The sequence below is a fragment of the Herpailurus yagouaroundi genome, unplaced genomic scaffold (assembly GCF_014898765.1).
Source record: "Herpailurus yagouaroundi ecotype Mexico unplaced genomic scaffold, PumYag 67383, whole genome shotgun sequence".
NCBI lineage: Eukaryota > Metazoa > Chordata > Mammalia > Carnivora > Felidae > Herpailurus > Herpailurus yagouaroundi.
In genome coordinates, this window is record NW_024420199.1 from 979,950 (window position 1) to 993,525 (window position 13,576).

Here is a 13,576-nt window from a genome sequence, read left to right on the forward strand (position 1 = left end):
ATATGGTGAATGATAATTAAACATCTACCAAATTGGCTGCTTGTTGTAGACTGGGCACTATGTTCTACCCTTTATTCATGATGTACACTGGAATCCTCACAGCCTTAGGCAGGAGCTCCTATTATTTTTTTTTCAACGTTTATTTATTTTTTTGGGGGGACAGAGAGAGACAGAGCATGAACAGGGGAGGGGCAGAGAGAGAGGGAGACACAGAATCGGAAACAGGCTCCAGGCTCTGAGCCATCAGCCCAGAGCCTGACGCGGAACTCGAACTCACAGACCGCGAGATCGTGACCTGGCTGAAGTCAGACGCTTAACCGACTGCGCCACCCAGGCGCCCCATGGAGCTCCTATTATTAATCACTGTTTTTATAAATGGGGAAACAGAGACTCAGAGAGTTCAAATAACTTGCCCAAGGTCACACAGAAAAAAAAAAAAAAAAAAAAAAAAAAGTAGGAAAGCTCTGATTGGAATCCAGGCAGCCTGCCCCCAGATTCAGTGCTTATAGGCACTATTCTAAGCAGTACTACTCATAATTAGAAATCTAGCACATCAGAGCCCCAAGTCCTAGTAGAGGAGGCTGTTCTGTGTTACAGAACATTCACAGGTTCTGAAGGTTTTACCTCAGTGTTATGTCTTTAATATGCCCCTTTCTATCTCTACTACCACTGCCTTCTACTTTGTGCTCTCATCATCTGCCCTCTAGATTTATATCACAGCCTTCTCAAATCCATATTCTGCACAGCTGTCAGAGTGTTCTAACAAGCCTTTGCATTACGCAAAACCCTTCAATGGTTCCCATTGTGAAAGGTTGATTATACGTTTCTGAGCACAGTATATCAAACTCATGGTATGATCCCACCCTACCCCCTGTCTCTTTCACATCCTCCTTTACAATTTACTATCCAGTATTGCTATACTGCTTGCCCATACCGTGTTGCTTTATGCCTCCATGCTGTGTTCTCTACTTGATTAATCAACACATACACATTATTTATAGCTAGTTCATGTGCTATTATTGTTGGTATCTCTTTCTAGTTCTCTTTCCCCAAACTGGACTTAGTGTCCATCCTTGGTATTTTCAATAATACCTTGTGAATATATTTCTTTGGTCACCATGTTCTTTTATGATTATCTATTTAAGTATCTATTTCAATAGACTGTGAACTGCTTTGGGGCAGGGGCTATGAATTATTTTATCCTTAGCCAGTTAGCACAACACTTAACATAGTTGGCCCTCTGAACTAGTGTGTATTCTGTAAACAGTGCAAAATACAGAGCTGCAGGTCAGGGGAAGAAGTCGGATTTTAAAGGCCTGAAACCACACAGACATTCAAAGGTAACTACCAGGACAGTAGAGGGAGGTGTCACAGAAGAATCTTTGGGCCAGATATATTTACATTATTTAACCCAGGGGCCAGAAGGGGCTCAGGGAGATGGGAGTAGGGGTCTGTATCCAAAGAAAACTTGGAAAAAGATAGAGAAACCAGATTTAGCAGCTTTATAGTTTGAATCTACCTTAAATTTGTTTGCATGGCTTTGATTAGATGTCTAAGACAGATTTTAATAAAATATTTAGAGTTGTTTTCTTGGAGAGAAATCACCCTAAAATTGAAAGAGACAGTTGAGGGGCACCTGGGTGGCTCAGTTGGTTAAGCATCCAACTCCTGATTTTGGCTCAGGTCATGATCTCACTGTTTGTTGAGTTCGAGCCCCATATTAGCCTGCATAGCCTGCTTGGGATTCTCTCTCTCCTTTTTTCTCTCTCTGCCCCTACCCTGCTTGCTCTCTGTTTCTTAAAATAAATAAATAAACTTAATAAGAAAATTAAAAAAGAGAGAAAGGGACAGTTGATAAAATGACCAACACAGTATCCCAATGTAAACATTTTATTGACTGTAAGCAGTGTTACATGTTCACTCAGTTGTTACCAACCAAAAAATGTTATCAGTTGGTGCCTTTGTGCATAGGTGGCTGGATCCAGACAAGGGAATTTAGGGAAACCCTGCATTTCTGGAAGCTTTCCTTTAATTGATTTTTTTTTTTTTTGGTACAGTGTGCAGACTTATCACATAATCTGTTTTGGTCTCACTTTTCTGTGCTCTAAAATTCACTCTTTTACCTTCAGATTTTCAAATAGTATTTTTTTTTCCAAAAGGGGATGGATTTGCTGGCTTTTAAGGGCTATGCTTCATTTATGTTTTGGAAAACCCACACATATAATAGGTATTAATTCTGACAGTGCTTTAGATAGGTCTGCCTCAGATACTGTAATTGCTGTGGTCACAATTAGTTAATAGAGTTCACTTCTGAATATACTTTATGGCAGCACAAATCCATATTCATTATGCTACCCTACATGCATCAGGGCAACTGTATTTTACAATCATCAGAATGATTTATTCTTTCCTAATTAACATACATCATAAATATATGCAAGCAGAATCACAATGACATATGGCAATTTGTAAGAATGGTTTCCCTTCACCCTACTTTAAGCAAAGCATTTCACAACTTTTTTGATCAGTCTCTCTCACCACCAAAAAATTTTTATCACCCCTAATATATGTATATTTCCTTATAAAGTATATATTCACCACTGTACTAGTATTATATAAGACATTCATTTCTATAAAAATAGAAATACAGATGAAATGAACACTTTACAGTTAATTTTAATATTTATTAATGGTGTCATAGCCCTTACTCTCATTTTGGTGAGAAAACTGACATTAATGTGCTTTATTTATTTATTTATTATTTTATTTTTTACAATTTAAAAAAATATTTTTTTAAAAATTTACATCCAAATTAGCATATAGTGAAACAATGATTTCAGAAGTAGATTCCTTAGTGCCCCTTACCCATTTATCCCATCGCCCCTCCCACAATCCCTCTAGTAACCCTCTGTTTGTTCTCCATATTTATGAGTCTCTTCTGTTTTGTCCCCCTCCCTGTTTTTATATTATTTTTGTTTCCCTTCCCTTATGTTCGTCTGTTTTGTCTCTTAAAGTCCTCATATGAGTGAAGTCATATGATTTTTGTCTTTCTCTGACTGACTAATTTCACTTAGCATAATACCCTTCAGTTCCATCCACATCGTTGCAAATGGCAAGATTTCATTCTTTTTGATTGCCGAGTAATACTCCATGGTATCTGTATACCACATCTTCTTTATCCATTCATCCATGAATGCACAATTTGGGCTCTTTCCATACTTTGGCTATTGTGGATAGTGCTGCTATAAACATGGGGGTGCATGTGTCCCTTTGAAACAGCACACCTGTATCCCTTGGATAAATGCCTACTAGTGCAATTGCTGGGTTGTAGGGTAGTTCTATTTTTACTTTTTTGAGGAACCTCCATACTGTTTTCCAGAGTGGCTGAACCAGCTTGCATTCCCACCAACAATGCAAAAGAGATCCTCTTTCTCTGCATCTTTGCCAACATCTGTTGTTGCCTGAGTTGTTAATTCTAGCCATTCTGACAGGTGTGAGGTGGTATCTCATGGTGGTTTTGATTTGTATTTGCCTGATGATGAGTGATGTTGAGCATATTTTCATATGTGTATTTACTATTCATATATTTTCTTTGGTGATGTATTTGTTCAAAGTTTTGTCCACTTAAAAATTTTGGTTGTGTAGGGTTTTTTTTAAATTATAGTTTTGAGAGTTCTTTGTATATTCTGGATACAAGTCCTTATCACATACACTATTTACAAATATTTTCTTCCAGTAAAAGGCTTGTCATTTTATTTTTTATTAGCATCTTTCAAAGAGAAGAAGTTTTTAATTTTACTGAAGTCTAGTTTACTAACTTCTGGATCATATTTTAAGTGTCATAACTAGGAAATCTTCACATTTTTAAAAATTTTACTTTTGGATATCCAGTTTTTCCAGCATCATTTGTGGAAGTGACTATCATTTCTCTGCTGAATTCTTTTGTACCTTTATCAAAAATCAAGTGAAGGTAAACATAAGGTTTTATTTCTGGACTCTTCTGTTGTTCTCTTTATCTTTCTGTATGCCAATTCCACTCTCACTTGATTATTGTAGATTTACGATAAGTCTTGAAATCAGGTTATGTAAATCTTATAACTTTGTTCTACATATGTTTTGAACCTCACAATATATTGTTACATATTTTTTTTACTTTTAAGAGTCAATTATTGGGGCGCCTGGGTGACTCAGTTGGTTAAGCCTCCGACTTCGGCTCAGGTCATGGATCTCACAGTAGTTTGAGCCCTGTGTGGGGCTCTGCACTGACATCCCAGAGCCTGGAGCCTATCTCAGATTCTGTGTTTCCCTTTCTTTCTGTCCCTCCCCCACTCACACTCTGTTTCTTTCTCTCTCAAAAATAAATAAACATTAAAAATTTTTTTAAAGTCAATTATTTTTTTATGTTTATTTACTTACTTTTACAGAACAAGAGCATGAGCTGTGGAGGGGCAGAGGGAGAGGGAGAGGTAGAGAAAATCCCAAGCAGGCTCCATGCTATCAGCATAGAGCCCAACACAGGGCTTGATCTCACACACCATAAGATCATGACCTGAGCTGAAACCAAGAATAGGATGCTTAACCAACTGAGCCACCCAGGCAGTCTGGCAGTCAATTATTTTTTTATTAAAGTGTAGCTGACACACACTGTTACATTAGTTTCAGATGTACAACATGGTGATTTGACAAGTTTGTACATTATGCTCTGCTCACAAGCAAAGCTACCATCTGTCACCATACAATACTATTACAATACCATTGTCTGTATTCCCTATGCTATACCTTTTATTCCTGTGACTTATTTACTTCATAACTGGAAGCCTGTATCTCCCATTACTCTTCACCTATTTTGCCCATACCCCCATGTTTCTCCCCTCTAGAAACCATCAGTTTATTCTATATATTGATGGGTCTGTTTCTGCTTTTTGTTTGTTTGTTTGCTTATTTGTTTTGTTTTATAGATTCCACATGTAAGTGAAATCATATTGTGTTTGTCTTTCTCTAACTTATTTAACTTAGCATAATATTTTCTGGGTCCATCCATTTTGCAGATGGCAACATCTCATTTTTTTATGGTGAGTAATATTCCAGTGTGTGTGTGTGTGTGTGTGTGTGTGTGTGTGTGTGTACACCATGTATTCTTTGCCCATTCATCTATGAGAAAAAAATATTTTTAGGGTTCCTGGGTGGCTCAGCTGGTAAATATTTGAGTCTTGATTTTGGCTCATGTCATGATCTCAGTTTGTGAGATCGAGGCCCGAGTTGAGCTCTGTGCTGACAGCATGGAGCCTGCTTGGGATTCTCTCTCTCTTCTCTCTCTGCCCCTTCCCCTGCTCATGCTCTCTGTCTCTCAAAAAATAAATAAACATTAAAAGAAAAACTATTTTTACCCACATAGTTTGCCATTGCATGTGCTCTTCATTCCCTTTTGCAGGACCACATTTGTATCTGGATTATTTTTCTTCTGCCCAAAAGACTTTAACAGTATTTATAGTGCAGGTCTACTGGCAATTAATTCTTTCAACTTTTTCATGTTTGAAAAAAGTATTTATTTCACATATGTTTTTGGGTGATATTTCACTGTTTGGAATTCTAGGTGGACAGGTTTTTTACTTTCAGTATTTTAGAGATGTTCCACTGTCTTCTCATTTCATTGTTTCCAATGATAAGTCTCCTTTCATCATTGTCTTGTTTCTTCGTATGTAACATGTACCCCCGGCCCTAGCTGCTTTGAGGATATTCTCATTATCTCTGGTTTAAAAAAAATTGACTGCAGTGTGCCATATGGTGTGTTTTTCTTTATATTTCTTTTGCATAAAGTTTATTGAGTTTCTTGGATCGGTGAGTTTATAGTGTTCATCAAATTTAGAAAAATTTTGGCCAATTTCTTCAAATATTTTTTGTGTTCCCATTTCCTTTGGTTACTCCAATTACATGTGCATAGCCAGCTTAAAGTTGTTCTACGGTTCATTAATGCTCTCTTTTTATAAAATTATTTTTTCTTACTGTTTCATTTGGATAGTTTCTGTTGCAATGTATTCAAGCTCTCTAATCTTTTCTACTACAATGTGTAATTTGATGTTAATCCCATCTTGTGTATTTTTCATCTTAGACATTGTAGTTTTTGTCTCTAGGTTTGATTTTGGTATTTTTAAATATCTTCCATATCTTTATTTAACTTTTTAAAATTGGAATACAGTTATAATGACTGTTTTACTGATTTTTTTTGTTAATTCTAGCCTTTCTGTCAGTTCTTGGTCAGTTTTTGATTGTTTTATCTCCTCATCATGGACAGTATTTTCCTGCTTTTCTGCATGCCCATTAATTTTTTTTATTGAAGTATAGTTGACACACAATGTTATATTAATTTCAGGTGTACACCATAATGATTTGATAACTCTATATGTTATGCTATGTTGAACTCACCTCAAGTGTAGGTACCATCTGTCACCATACAACACTATTAAAATGCCTCTGCTGAACCTTTCATCCTTGTGACTTATTCATTCCATAACTGGAAGCCTGTGCTTCCCATTCCCCTTCACCAATTTACCCCTTCTTCCACTCCATTCCCCTCTGGCAACCACCAGTTTGTTCTCTGTATTTATGATTCTTTTTTTTTTTTTTTATTTGTTGTTTGTTCATTTTTTTTTTTTTAGATTCCACATTTAAATGAAATCATATGGTATTTACCTTTCCCTGTCTGACTTGTTTTACTAGCCTGATACCCTCTAGGTTCATCCATGTTGTTGCAAATCATGCCTGTTAGTTTTTTATTGGGTACCAGATATTGGGAATTTTACTTTGCTGGGTACTGCATTTTTTTTATATTATTATAAATATGCTTGAACTGTGTTCTGGGATGCACTTGAATTACTTGGAAACAGATTGATCCTTTCAGGCTACTTTGTTTAGATTTGTCAGGCAGGACCAGAGCAGCACACAGTATAGGGCTAATTAGTTCCCAGTATGGAAGCAAGACCCTTCTGAGTACTTTGTCCCATGCCCTGCGAATCATGAAGTTTTCCAGTTTGGCTGGTGAACAGGCACTACTCCTGGCCCTGTGTTGTTGACAGACACTGTTGTTTGAATCCTTTCAGTTGGTTCTGTCCTTGGCCCAGGTAATTTCCTCACAGGCATGCCATGCACTGATCAGTGCTGTGCTGAATACTCAGGAAGACCCTTGATAACTCTCCAAAGATCTGTCTGTGTGTGGCTCTCTCAGTACTCTGTCCTATGAACTTTTGCCACGTGGGTTTTCCCAGACTCTCAGCTCTGTCACCTCAGCTCAAGCAGTTCACCAGGTTCTGCCTATATTCCTCTTCCCTGCACCATAGTCTGGAAATTGTCTCAAGACCGTAAACCTGGAAAAAATTGGAGGTCTTGCCCTATTGTTTATTTTCTTTCAGGGATCACAGTTCTTCACTGCCTGAAGCCACCACTGTTTCATGTATTTTATCCATTTAGGGTGGTGGCTTATTTTAGGCAAGGTGGAAATCCACGTTTTGTTACTCTGTTTTAGCTAGAATTAGAAGTCCACTGACTTTCTAAAGTTACAAATTTCATTACCAAGTATAATTTGTAACCCAGTTTCAATTAACCTTTCAAAAATGTAGACACCATCACATTTCTTGTCATAGCCTTATCAGTTCTGATTATGTTCAAAAGTATACAGGATTTGACATGTAGCAGTGTAAATCTTCTCACATCACTAGTTTCTGTGTAAAACCGAGTATCATTTGCTTAACAATAGCAGTTTCTATCCTTTGAAAGACTCTGATTCACTTTTTTGTGTTTAGTGAAGTATAAATTTTACCAAAATTGCTTATTTTCCTTGGCCCAAAGAGCAAAATTCTCTTATATCACTTTAGTGGGACATAATTGATATTCCAATAGGATTTATATGCAAAACCATCAATAATTACTACTTGTAGGTTTAGAGGAATACTTTAATACCAATTCAGTCTTTTTGCCCTTGAGCATGGGTCACTTTTTCTGAGATTCTTCTGTAATCTTTAATATTGTTAGCATAGTTTCTCACTTTTAAAAACAATGCTTGAAACTTTAAATGGTGTATAGATGCACTTTAACTCACTGTATTCTTTAAAAGAAAGTACGTGTCCTTTTTCAAGGACATTCAGGTAAGTCTTAAAGCATGAATACACATATAAACCTGACAAAATAAAAATAGCTAACACTTAGCATTCTTTGTGTTCACATTACTTCAAGCACTTTACATATTTTAGAAACTCATTTAATCTTTATAACAAATCCAAAAAGGTAGGTAAAGTTATTATCTTCATTTTACAAATGAGAACATTGAGGCACTGAGAGGTTTAGTAACTTGCCTAGGGTCACACACCTAGTAAATGGTGAAGTTGGGATTCAAATTCAGGCAGTCTGGCTCCAGAGCCCATGCTCTTAACCACGACACCATACTACTTCAGGAAAACAAAACCACTTTTGTCTCAGCTCTATTACTGCTCTTCAATTTCTGTGAGTTAAGTTTAAACATATAAATATAGATTTATTTCTGGGTGAAGATATTCAGTAAACATTTATTGACCTTATACTGTGTATCAGACAGTGTGCTAAATACATTCCTTGGAGTATGAAGTCCAGATACAGTGTCTGCCCTCAAGGAGGTTACATATGGTAGAAGTTTCTAGTTTGAACATGCCCTATATATTTAGGAGACGGGGAGGTACCAAGGTGTCCAACAAATGAAACACAGCAAAATCTGTTTATTTGCTGCCCAGTCCAGGGACATTATGTGATGTTTTTTCTAATTCACATCAGTTTCCATTTGGGGAACACCAACAATGATTTTTAATGTACATACTATTCTTATAAGGATTTCTATATTTTTGATAATCTTTTTATATTTTGGGCCCTTGTCCAAGGTCATATAACTAATAAATAGCAAAGCTAGAATTTGAACACAAGTCTGTCTTACACCACTATATTCGTTATTCCATGATTTCTATCAGTTTGGCCCAGTTTTTCATTTTTATAACTGGTATTCAGAATTTAAAATAACTTGAGAGAGCTCTCCCCACCCTTCTTGAAAACTAGCTGTTAATGTTCACTTATTAATTAATGTTATCTCCTAATCTATAGGTTTAGGGTATAAATTAGATATATCCATTTGGATATATAATCAAGAGAGGTATGTTAACCTTTCATTTTCATAGATTTTTCAGTTCCTTCTTGCTTTTGTGTTTGCATTAAAATATTATCTTGGATTTTGAGCACTAAATGTACATAATTTTCTGAATAAACAAACCATCTTTTCTTTCTTTTTTTTTTTTTCAACGTTTATTTATTTTTGGGACAGAGAGAGACAGAGCATGAACAGGGGAGGGGCAGAGAGAGAGGGAGACACAGAATCGGAAACAGGCTCCAGGCTCTGAGCCATCAGCCCAGAGCCCGACGCGGGGCTCGAACTCACAGACCGTGAGATCGTGACCTGGCTGAAGTCGGACGCTTAACCGACTGCGCCACCCAGGCGCCCCACAAACCATCTTTTCTAAAATAACTTCTTGTGTGTATGAGGTCCCACTAGGATGCTATATTAAAATATTTAATCTGAGTCTTGACACCCCACGACTAACATAGAACAAATTGTCCATCAGAGCTTGGGTTCGGACAGTCATGTTATCTGAGCTATGGTTTTCTCAGTGGATAATCCTTGCTCTTTTGGCTTCACATCTGTGGCTGAATTTCAGTGAACAGCTTTAATAAGTTTTTTGGACTTTGGTCTCTCCACTAAACCCTAATTAATATTCATCAGTTGGGAGAATATGAAAGGTCACAGATTTCCTAACTTCAAATCTGTCTGGTTTCATTTGTGCTTCCATTATTTTTCTGAGTTATGTTTTTCAAAATGTGTTATATCATTTACCATAAAACTTTGCACATGAAAGCATTATTTTTATTCCATATTTTCCTTTTTGAATTTCTAGAATACATTCTATGATATGGGAGTGGTAGTGGTGGTAAAGCAGGCAGCAGATTTCTTCTTTAAGATATTAATGATAGATTTAGTACAATTATAATTTTTTTGACATATGTTATTTAGAAATGTCTTTAAATTTCTAAAATGTTTTAGGATTAAAAATGATCTTTTGTTATTAACTTCATATTTAATCTTCTTGAGGTCAGAGAGCATGATCTGTAGGAGAATGATTTTTCTGAAATTTACTGAGACTTGTATTATAACCTAGTACATGATTATTTTGGGAAGTAAATGGTCCATATGCACTTGAAAAGAATGTGATTTTCCAATTGGATATAGATTTCTACATATGTCCACCAAATCAAGCTTATATTGTTGTTCAACTTGTCTATATATTTACTAATTTTTTATCTCCTTGTGCTATTAATAACTGCAAAGAGGTTATATTAATGTCCCATTTTGATGCTTGATTTTTCAATTTCTCTCTAGTGTACTTAATCTTCCTTTATATATTTAGAAGTGTTTTTATGAGTGCATACAGGTTTATTTACTCTATATACTAATTTTCTTTATTATTATAATGCTTTTATTGTCTTAAAGTTTTATTGTATAGGTGTTAATATAGCTGACCCAACTTTCTTTGGGTTGGCATTTACCTGGTATATCTTTTTCCATATTTTTTATTTTCAATCTTTCCTCATCTTTGTTTTAGATGTGTCCCTTGTAAAATGGCACATAGCTGGATTTTTAAAAATTTTATACAATCTGTTAACCTCTGCATTTTAACAGGTGAGTTTTGCTCACATATTTTTTTATGTTTATTGATATATTGGAGTTTGTTTTTACCATCTTCTTTTTTATATTTGTCTCATTTTTTTTCCTATGCTTTACTTTTTCTCCTTGCCTCAGAAATTTTTTATCATCCTGTTTTCTTCTCCACACTACTGATTGTGCAAGATTGCATCTCAAGTGAACTGGCTGGCAACAGGGTTAGTGTTTGAAATAACAACCCATGGTCCAAAGAGGGGTTGGGGTGGGATATGACTTTTCTGAAAGGAGTCCGATTGGCAAGTAATGGGAGAGGAGGTGGGGAGCTGAGGAAGTCATGAGTGGTGTATTCTTTACAAGTGTGAAATAAAGATGTCTGATGGGAACTGGAAGAAAGGGAAATGGGAGTGTGAGATCAATGAAGGCTTAAAAATAGAACCTGAAAAGACTAGGAAAAGGAACTGGACTAAGGGCAAGTAAAAAGACTCATGAGTAACACAAAGGGTTCAGCTGAGGTTGGAGTCTGAGGATTATGTAGGACTTGGGTATAGGAGCATACAAGGCAAGACTATATTATTGGTACAGGTTTGGGATTTTGATGGGCAGATGCAACAGAGGGATGAAGGTATATGCATATGGAAGATACTGGTGAGAGTAGTTCAAATGTTGAGCCATCTGGAGACCAGAATGGGTTGGAAAGGAAAATAAGTAGGAATCAAGTAGACCAAGAGAAAATGGGACATGGGCTCAAGAGACTGTGGTCTTGATTAGGTTGCAGAATAGGTATAGTGAGAGTGTGCTATGGTCAGAAAATGGGGATTCCTGAATTTAAGATTTTAGAAGAAGGCAATTCTGGTTGTTCAAGTCCATGAGAGAGAAAAACAAGAGATATACAGTATTAGCAGTTCCATTGTCTTATGGTGCTATCTTTATTTCCTCAAGGATTTTCTTACTTCCCTGGATTTTGATGTTACTTGGTCTCATTATTGTGCCAATGTGCCTATCTCATCACAGAACTCTGCTGCCACTCCACAAATCTGACTTCATTCTCATTTCCAGTGTGCCAGTAGTGCCATCTTTAGTCTTTAACTGCCAGGCAATTGGTGATATCTATTTTATCCATGAACTGCTGATATTTTGGCCAGTGCTTCACTCATAGTCACCCATATGAGAATCAATTTGTACAATGCTTTTAATTGCCCTGTTCAATATTTTATAATTGTTTTGGCCATGATCCTGCCTGGACAGGGCCAGTAGAGCACTAGCTCTAGAATCAGATTGCCTGGTCTTCAATCCCAGCAACTTCAGTCGCTTTTTGTTTATTAATGGGCAGGTTAACCCAACCTCTCCTGGGTCCTCATCTATAAAATGGGATAACAATAGTACTTCATTCTTGGGGTTGTTGTGAGGATTAAATTAGTTAATATATAAAGTACTTGTTGCCTGGCATATAGTAAATTCTCAATAAATGGAACTGGTGGGATGATGATAGTGATGATGATCAACAATAGTGGCAGCATATGCAGCACTATGTGCCAAATATTGTGTTAGGTGGTGGGCCAGATACATAGAAGAATATTGAAAAAGTCTTTGTTCTCACAGTGTGTATATATTCTCCATGGGTATAAGAACTAAGAATTCTTGGGGCACCTGGGTATCTCAGTTGGTTAAGTGTCTGACTCTTGGTTTCCACTCAGGTCATCATCTCACGGTTAGTGGGATCAGGCCCTGCATCAGGCTCTGCGATGACAATGCAGAGACTGCTTGGGATCCTATCTCCTTCTCTTTCTGCCCCTCCCCTGCTCACACTCTGTCTCTCTCTCCAAATAAATAAATAAATAAATAAACATTAAAAAAAGAACTAATCATTCTTCCTCAAGATTATCTAAGAAAGGGTCTATGAAGGAAGCTTAGTATCTTATAGTTCAGTAAAGACCAGGAAATAGCCAAGTCAAGAAACTGTTGAGGTTTCAGGAACCTTGTAACTGTGCTGTGTTGTTTATACTCTCAATTGTCCTGTAGGTAATTAGTAAAACAAAACAAAAGAGTGAAAAAGGGCTCTTGGTCTAGTTTCAAGGGGGAGCAGAGAATGTAAATATGGGCCTCACTTCCTTTCTCACTGGGTCTACCCTGAACTCTTTGACTCCCGTGACTACCAAATCTATACTTTCAGATACAGTCTCTCTTCCTGAGGACCAGCCCTGTACCTCCAACAATTTTCTGGGTCTAATTACCTGGATGTCCTGTATATAGTACAAACACAATTATGACTAAAGTGAAACTTCTTGCCTTACTTCCATACCTGTTTCTTCTCTTATAGCTCTTATCACAGTTAAGATTATCACTAATCTACCATTTGATAAACCCAGACATGCAAGGTGGGCATCTTTGACTTTGTCTTCCTTCTTCATCCTCTTAGTCACTCCATTCTGTCAGTTCTGCTTTGCAAACTTTATTCTCTGTTCTTTGTCTTGCTGCCCTGGTTTACACCTGCCCTGTAGCAGATTCATCAAGTATGTGTATTCCAAACATGTGTTCCAAATATTGTGATTAATTAACACACATTATTTCATTTTCTTGAGAACTTTTTGAGATAGGTCATTTTTGTGAATGAGAAACCAGAGGGTGACGGAAATAAAATGGCTTGCCAATTTGGTTAGAGGCACACTTAGTAAACTGAAATTGTCTTTTGTCTGGACTATTACAATAATCCTCCTGTCTCTTCTGAATTTTCTTTTTTGGTATTTAAAAGTAAGACACTTTTATGTAAAAAAAATCATAACCATACAAAGTAAAAATTAAACGTTGGGGGCGCGGCGGGGGGGGGGGGGGGGGGGGGGGGGGGGGGGGGGG

The 13,576-nt window shown here is 36.8% G+C and overlaps 1 protein-coding gene across 5 annotated transcripts in view; it reads left to right on the top strand.

Moving 5' to 3' along the window:
* The window catches only part of SYTL4 (synaptotagmin like 4), a 212,061-nt gene that overhangs the window by 173,037 nt on the left and 25,448 nt on the right, over positions 1-13,576 (top strand). For 2 of the 5 annotated variants that reach the window (XM_040467248.1, XM_040467250.1), the window contains 2 exons: positions 10,668-10,744; positions 10,865-10,944. The exons of 1 other annotated variant lie outside the window; for it this stretch is intronic. The gene's annotated coding sequence lies outside the window, so the exon portion shown is untranslated. The remainder of the gene's footprint in view (positions 1-10,667; positions 10,745-10,864; positions 10,945-13,576) is intronic. 2 more of the 5 variants (XM_040467249.1, XM_040467251.1) reach the window with 1 other exon arrangement.